Source organism: Mytilus trossulus, chromosome 14, assembly GCF_036588685.1.
Source record: "Mytilus trossulus isolate FHL-02 chromosome 14, PNRI_Mtr1.1.1.hap1, whole genome shotgun sequence".
NCBI classification, from domain to species: domain Eukaryota; kingdom Metazoa; phylum Mollusca; class Bivalvia; order Mytilida; family Mytilidae; genus Mytilus; species Mytilus trossulus.
Genome location: NC_086386.1, coordinates 73,806,605 through 73,815,354, shown reverse-complemented (window position 1 = coordinate 73,815,354; position 8,750 = coordinate 73,806,605). Strand labels below are relative to the sequence as shown.

Sequence of the window (8,750 nt, the reverse complement as noted above, 5' to 3'; positions counted from 1 at the left end):
TTTGTTTTCGTTAGGGACGAGTTTTACTACGTCCTTTTAAATTAATTTTATTGATATATTTTGGACTTTATTCGTTTAAATTTAATTGATTTTATGTAAAGGCAGTTGATTTCATTTATTTTCTTTGAAATAACAAAAATATAGTGATCTTTGTCGGTTGACCTGCGTCAAGAACTTTCGTATGTCTAATTCATTTCTTGACGCATTTTCGAATATATAAATACACGTAAAACATAAGTGTATGTTAAAAAACACTTACCAGCATAGTTTTATAATAATATAAATTTATGTAAGCGATTCTTTCAGTGATATCAGCTTCTAAGTTGGTTTCTATAAATTCACATATGTAAGAGTCTTCTCCCTTTGTCAATATGGCGGACAATTCTGACACGAATCGGCAGGCACATCACCGATATTTTTATTTTCAATTTTCACCGATTTCCGACCGTACGATTTTGTTAGACTTTTTTAACGGTAATGTGCTATTATAATCTCATATGATATATAAAAAATCTTTTCTGTTGCAATTTGTTTAGAGTGAATCTGTAGACAGACTAGACTATTTGCTCTGTGAGCTCGCTCTGTCCGGTCTCCTTTCGTACAGAAAAGTTGGGGCATATTACTACACGAATATTTATTATTAAAGTCGCAACATCCCTAGAAAGATCAATAAAATACAAACGTGTATTGATATCATGGTTTGTTCTATAAAGAACGATGAAATGTCTTGTCATTCTAATTCAAATTAAAACTCGACAGCGGACAATTTTTATGTGCATTTAGAACTTTGTTGACAAATTGCGATTCGTGCTCGCGTCGTCTGTCAAAGATGATTTGCAAATTTTTCATACTAGAAGCCAGGAGATTGAAAATTATTCACAGGAAAAACAGTTTGTTTTGAGGCAAACAAAATCAACATTCAATTAAATAAAAAAGAGAGTTAAGGAGTTTACGTGGTAAGATTTTAATAGAACAAGCGAAAAAAGGATCTGAAAATGCATTTATGAGGGGGAGGACAGGGGGTACCCTTTTTCCTTCTCCCACCCCTTTTTTCCTTTCCCTCTTTTCCTTTCTCCTACCCCTCTTCTCCGTATTATTTTTTTTTTAATTTACCGGAAAAAAAGAGATATTTTATTTTTTCATATTTTATTTTTTTCTCCAACTTCTCCTTTTAACCAACCTTCCTCTCCTTTCTCCTACCTCCTTTCTCCCTGTCTCCCTTATCCCTGTCCTCCCCCTCATTTATATCTGATACTGATCATAACTCATGAATAAAAATGGTATCTGGTCTCAGTTGGGCTGCTGTGTCAGGATTTGACTGTCAAAGTGATACAAAACTAGAATTCTTCTGTATATATTTATGTACACAAATACACCGTGACAGTAGCTAATCAAGAAATTAATAAAAGGGGGAACGTCTAGTGTCTGTGGTCCTAGTGTAACAGTAGTCCAAATAATTATGACGTCTGGCAAGGCTATTTTTATTTTTTTTCTGGGACGCCCCAGAAAAAAGAAAAAAAATAGCCTTGCCAGACGTCATAATTAGTTGGACTAGTGTAACAGTAAATTTGGTCCGGTTGTAAAATTTGTTCTCCAGACTTTTTTTCCTAGTTAATTAAGTCCATGTCCATGATTTTACTGGGAATTAAAGTCCCAGGACAAATGTTTCTAGGAAAATCAGTCCATAGCTAGTAATTTATGTTTGTAACTTGTTTTTCTAGGAAAATATGTCACAAGACTTGTTTTTCTAATATTTTTTTTTGTATCATAAAATATATTTAAAATAGAAGAATTTTTTTTATAGATAAGATTGGAAAATAGAAGAATTTTTTTTCCAATAAAAATGAAGAATATTTCCTTAATAACCTAATTATTAAAAACATAAATATTCAGTTTCCTTTGCTTATAACATTTTTTATAATAAAAGACATGGACATTTTTAGTCCAAATAATTATGACGTCTTGATAGGCTATTATATTTTTTTTCTTTGATGCCTTACTTCGTCAAATTATGACGTCTTGTAAGTTGAAAGGCTTTTATATTTTTTTTCTTTGACACCTTACTTAGTTCGTCGAAGTAAGGCTTCAAAGAAAAAAATATAATAGCCTTTCAAGCTGTCATAATTGTTTGGACTAGGACATTTTTACCTAGGAATTCAATACTAATGACATGGACATGATTTTCTAGGAAAATATGACATGGACATGATTTTCTAGGAAAATATGACATGGACATGATTTCCTAGGAAAAGTAGTCTGGAGACAAATTTTATTTACAGCTAATTTCCTAATGCATGTAATGCAAAACTTTGGTTGGCTTGCCTTCTTTGTTTGTATAATTGTTTATAAAGTCACTTTAACCTGTATATTTAATATTTGAATTTAATTGCATATTATCCTAATGAGTGTACAATTTAAATACAAAGCAAGCAAGCTAACTTAAGTCTTGCTCTACATGCTTTAGGAAATAAGCTGTATCTACTTCGATTGGGAAATACTGATAGATTGTATATTGCTAAATTTAGATGCTCAAATCTTAAATTCCCAATTGAAACGGGAAGATGGAAAAATATTTTAAAAGAAAATAGGATATGTCGATCATCTATGTAATCAAAATATTGGCGACGAATATCACTATTTGTGTGTGTGTTCACATCCTAGTATATAACTTCTTAGACAAAATCTTGTACCTAATTATTACCTACAATATCCCTCAAGGCAAAAATTGATCGGTTTACTATCATTTTGCAACATAAAGGTGTAAAGGAAAGTATGTACTTTCCTTAGAAAAATAACTTATTTTTTGTAGATGCAATTTTTATACATTTATATATATATTTATGTACTCGCAATCACTGATAAATAAGAAAGAATTCTGTACATATGTAATCCTTTAAACTCAATAGGTAATATATCAAATGTATATACGTCTCAATGTCATGAAAATCACGTGCTATTATCGTACACTACTCTGCTGTCGATTTATATGTATACTTTATTATGTTTTGACCTCTTGTACACGTTCGTGTCTGAGGAAATAAAATATTTTGTCTTGTCTTGTCTTGTCTTGTAACAGATTGATACACAACTCTTTCGTTTTGTCTATAACATTTGTCTATAACAATGTTAAAACATATTACATTCATATTCACTTTTAAAAATTAAAGGCATAGGCATTTAAATCTAGGATTCTAATGACATGGACATGACTTTGTTGGAAAATTAATAGTCTGGGGACATAAATTTTATTAAAAATTTAACTATGTGACTCTTAAACATAACTAAAACATAAGATTTAAATTTGCAAATGCAAGTAATTGAATCTTTTATAAGATTTTATAGGACATGATTACCTAGGAAAATTTGTCTGGGGACATATATAACTAATATCGGACTAAATATATACTAGTAAATTCTGTAACCATGGACTTTTCATACTATATAGTAATATTTGTCCGCCCTGACATATTTTACCAGGACAAATTTATTAACACACTTGTACTTGTTCGCCCTAGATCAATTTGCTCTGATTTTTTTTTTGTACTCCAGTTGCATAATATTAATTATTTGAACATTACATGTTAAAGTTTGTTGAAAATTTTGCTGAATTTTTGTATTGCCACAACCAATTTTTTATTTCCCCTATTTGCTTAGTCACAGTCATGATAGTACAATGTATTAATTTATCTTCATTGCTATTTTTTAACAAAATAATTTGTTTTTTAATACAAGTCTCAGAATATATACAAAATGTAATTTTAAACGAACTTGTAAATCCTTGTATTAAATTCCTGTTTTCGTGATTTACAGTTTGCTTAATATTTGAAGCTATATTTCGGCTTTGTACAATACAGATTTGGACCAGGTCAAACCTGAGGTGTCACAGACAGTTTTTATTTGATATCCAATAAAAATATGTCAGCACCTCTATTTTCCCTATCATTTCATTGAAAATGGTCCCTTTAACATGCTTGTACCTATTTAAAAGTAAAATTTTGAGCTTAAATGGTCTGGAACCCCTATTTTTTTCGTCAAATTTGAGGTACTCTTTGTTAAGATTAAAATAATACGACATTCTGATAGAGACTTTGAATAAGTCTGAGCCATCTTAACTGTGTAAAATCAAAAGTAGCAGCACGAAATAAAGTTAAAATGAATATGAGTCCCCTGTATTATATTTTAAACACCGTTTTGTTTATGATCAAGTAATTCCTAAATGAATACTGGAAAATAGCTGTAGAATGCTCTCCGAACATAAAATTTGCATCAAATAATAACAAGCTTCATTTCAATCATCATAGAAATATGTTTCGAATTTGATGATTTATTGGGTATATATGATATTGCCTTCACTCAGTTATAAACTTGAAAAAAGTAGTGTTTATCTCACCTAGCCCAAAGGGCCTAGTGAGCTTTTCCCATCACTTTGCATCCAGCGTTGTTACCTTTACAAAAATCTTCTAGAACTCTGAAACTACAGGGCCAAATTAAACCAAACTTGGCCACAATCATCATTGTGGTATCTTGTTTAAAAAATATGTCAGATGACCCGTCCAACCAGCCAAGATGGCCGCCATGGCTAAAAATAGAACATAGGGGTAAAATGCAGTTTTTGGCTTATAACTCAAAAACCAAAGCATTTAGAGCATATATCTGACAAGGGTATAATTGGTATAATTGTTTAACAGGTGAAGATCTATCTGACCTGAAATTTTCAGATGAATCAGACAACCCACTGTTGGGTTGCTGCCCCTGAATTAGTAATTTTAAGGAAATTTTGCTGTTTCTGGTCTTTATCTTTAAACATGTTTAATATTATTATAGATAGAGATAAACTGTAAACAGCAATAATGTTCAGCAAAGAAAGATTTACAAATAAGTCAACATGACCGAAATGGTCAACAAGGTCAATTAATCCCCTATGGAGTTATTGTCCTTTATAGTCAATTTTTAACAATTTTCATAAAATTTGTAAATTTTTACTAACATTTTCCACTAAAACTACTGGGTCAAGTTCATTATATATAGAGATAATTTTAAGCAGCAAGAATGTTCAGTAAAGTAAGATGTATAAACACATCACCATCACCAAAACCCAATTTTGTCATGAATCCATCTGCTTCCTTTGTTTAATATTCACATACATGTAGACCAAGGTGAGCGACACAGGTTCTTTAGAGCCTCTAGTTTAAAGTCTAGAATACCTTTTTATACAACCATAAAATTTTTGCCAGCATATAATTATATTGGTATCACATCGTCTTTGTGGTCAGCTGAGCATCGTTCGAAGACGGATGGTTTCCAGATAATAACTTTAGTATAAGTTAATCATGTTAATAGAAATGAATAGAATTTTAACACAATGTTTAAAACAACAAAAGGAAGCTTGGGATTGAGATTTAGGGTTATGGTCCCTAAGGTTTAGGATAAGGAGACCAAAACAAGCATTTATCTAGTTTCAGGACAATGAGTTATGTATAAGTATTTCAATTCCTCTGAAATTGTACCACAATGTTAAATATTATAAGAAGAAGGTTGGAATTTATTTTTAGGGTTATGGGGCAAACAGTCAAGAATGATGGGCCAAACACAAGCATTTTTGTAGTTTTAAGTTAATGACTAAAAGTGTATGATCTTTCTGAAATTATACCCCAATGCTCTATACTACTATGGGATGGTTAGGATTGGCTGAGGGTATAGATAAAACCATTTATGAATAAGGGGCAAAAAAGATGAAAAACAATTATTTTTCTGGTTAAAGGATAGTCAAGACAATTTGAAAGCTGTGTAAGGGAGGTAATCCAAAAGTTATATTTGAATTATTTTACACAACTTTTAAGGTGGTACCTAACACTACAGGGAGATAACTCTGTTAAGTCAGCTAAACGTTTTAATTACGTTGTGTTGTTAAAGGGATATCAAGCTTTTCAATGATCAAATGAGTGTTTGTCAAACTGCTATATAACCAGTGTAATTTTTCTGATAAAACGATTGGTTCAAAAAAATTTAAATTTTTATATTTTTGTCAAAGGGTCAAAGTAAATTTAACCAGCCAAATTAATTTTAGTTCAAGTGTTGGGTACCACCTTAAAGATGTGCTTTTGAAATTTACCAACATATATAACTTCAGTATTAATAAAATCCATTGAAAATGTGCCAATAACTTAAGTTTAATTGAAAAAAATGCCAATAGTTTTAGCATAAGTAATTATAAATCTTTGAAGTTTGAAACCACAAAAAGGAAGGTTTGGATTGATTTGGGGGTTAATTTATGGTCCCTTTGGTGAAGGAAAAAGGGGTATAAAAGGTGCCCAAATAATCAATTTTCTATTGTCCAGACAATAATTTGTAGAACAGTTTATAGAATTGCATGAAGTTTCCACACCACAAAACTCCAAAGGATAGTTATGGTTGGAATATTGGAGTTATGACTCAATCTGTTTATGAATTAGGAGCAACAAAAGGGGAAAAACAAGGGTTTCCTGGTTAATGGACAATTACTTTAGATTTGTTTCTTTTTGTTGGTGCCTTTTTTTGCTAGTTCTTTTATGAATTTTTATGCTCTACCTACAATAGTAGAGAAGCATTATGTTTTCTAGTCTGTGCGTCCTTTCGTCTGCTTGTTTATCTGTCCATCCATTCTTCCCACTTCAGGTTAATGTTTTTGGTCAAGATAGTTTTTGATGAAACTGAAGTCCAATCAACTTGAAACTTAGTACATATGTTCCTTATGATATGATCTTTCTATTTAAAAAAAAAATTAAAGACGTTTGACCCCATTTGTATGGTTCACTGAACATAGAAATTAAAAGTGTTCCCTCAGTTTCAGGTTAAAGTTTTTAGTCAAGGTAGTTTTTGATGAAGTTAAAGTCCAATCAATTTGAAACTTAGTACACATTTATCATTAAAAAAGCTGATTGTGTCGTTTCATATTAATTTTAATTTATAATTTCAGCTTTTCCATGCATTGTAAGATTTCCAGAATATAGAACAGGTAGTTCCTGATAAAAAAACCACCAACAGATTGCTACGATAAAACTGTTGAGTAACTATTTGTAATACAGAATGCATCAAGATGGTGGTATGCTACATATATACTATTGATACTATGACAGATGAGAAAAGAAACTGAAGACATAACCAAATGCTGAAGTCAGCAAAGGTATGATTATAACTGTTACTGATGTTTGAAGAAGTGTGTCATTATAGCATCTACAAATATTTCAATCATATATGGTTCAGTACTTCAGACTAGTTTTAATTTAAAAGAATTAAATGGCTACTAACATCCATTGCTAATTCCAGCTTATTAACCTCCTGTTAAAAAAAGAGGGGTGAAATATACCATAGCAACATTCAAACTCATAAATCGAAAATAAACTGACAACGCCATGGCTAAAAATGAAAAAGACAAACAGACAATTAATAGTACACTAGAAACAACATTAAAAACTAAAAACTGAGCCACACAAACCCCACCAAAAACTGGGGGTGATCTCAGGGTCACCTGAAGGGTAAGCAGATCTGGCTCCACATGTGGCACCCTTCGTGTTACACATGTTATTACAAACTTGGTATATAGTCTATTTCGGTAGGTCGCATTCATGAAAAGGAAAGGGGATTGTAGGTACGAAGTAAGAAACATCCAATATCATCTGTGAAATGGTTTATCCATAATGGTCAACCATAACTGTGATGATTGGGTAACCTGTATTATATTCAGGGGTGAATCCAGACATTTCTAAAGGGGGGGGGGTCAAACTATATGTCTCCATTCAAGTGCATTGATCGTCTCAAAAAAAGGGGGGTTCCAACCACCGGAACCCTCCCCTTGGATCCACCACTGATATTTGAGAAATTGCCACAATACATTTTGTTGATATCAAATTAAAGTTGAGAAGCTACGGTAATCTATATATGTTTATCTACTTTTCATTGTCTACTCTCACCTTGATTAGTAAATAAATAAAAATCATGTTGGAAGAAAAATTTAGTCAAGTGTATATGTTTTAGGAACTAATTTGTGGTATATTCTTCAGATGGAAACATGCAACAGAAAGTTCAATCATGACTATAAAGCAGGCAAGACATTTCAGTATGTACAATCTTGTAAAAATATGTCAAACTATGTCAAAGCATATTTTTTGTTTTGTTTTTTCAGATTAAGATATAAGGAGTAGATATTTTCCTGAAGATCTCATTAATGTCTCGAAGATGTGAAGGGAACAGAAGCTTTCATGACGATTCTTTAGTGAAAAGATACAGAAACACAAGCTCCTGTAGACACTTATGAAAAAGAAGATGTTTTTGCAATGAATATGTGTGAATGTGATAAATTATGGCAAATCAGCATGGTCAATTAACAACAATATGTTCTACAAATTTCCTAGATTTATAAGTTTCATAACATTTAGTTGAGGCACTCTAAAGTTAGATAACGGAAAACGAAAAAAATTGCAAATAAATATTGTTATTAAATACTCAGTTTTAGTTATTTTTATTTTGATATTAAAAATATACTGTATTAGATAAAAAGATAAACTAGTTATACATTTAAAAAATTAGTAATCCTCATGTCTCCCTGCATTAGAAGTTGCATAATTTAGCATTTACAGATGAAATATAATTGTGAGTAAAGTTCAACATGTGAAATAGTCTGACTGGATATGACAGAACATAAAAAGAAATGACGAAAAATTACACATCTTATCAAAATAGTACTTAGTCTACTAGAAACTAAAAGCTACTTG

General features: G+C 31.2%; 1 long non-coding RNA gene across 1 annotated transcript; it reads left to right on the top strand.

Moving 5' to 3' along the window:
* The first annotated feature begins 812 nt into the window (after nt 1–812).
* Nucleotides 813–8,435, top strand: LOC134697333 (uncharacterized). Its single transcript, XR_010103102.1, has 3 exons — nt 813–956; nt 6,956–7,162; nt 8,162–8,435. It is a non-coding gene; the product is annotated as an uncharacterized LOC134697333 (long non-coding RNA).
* Nucleotides 8,436–8,750: the final 315 nt, after the last annotated feature.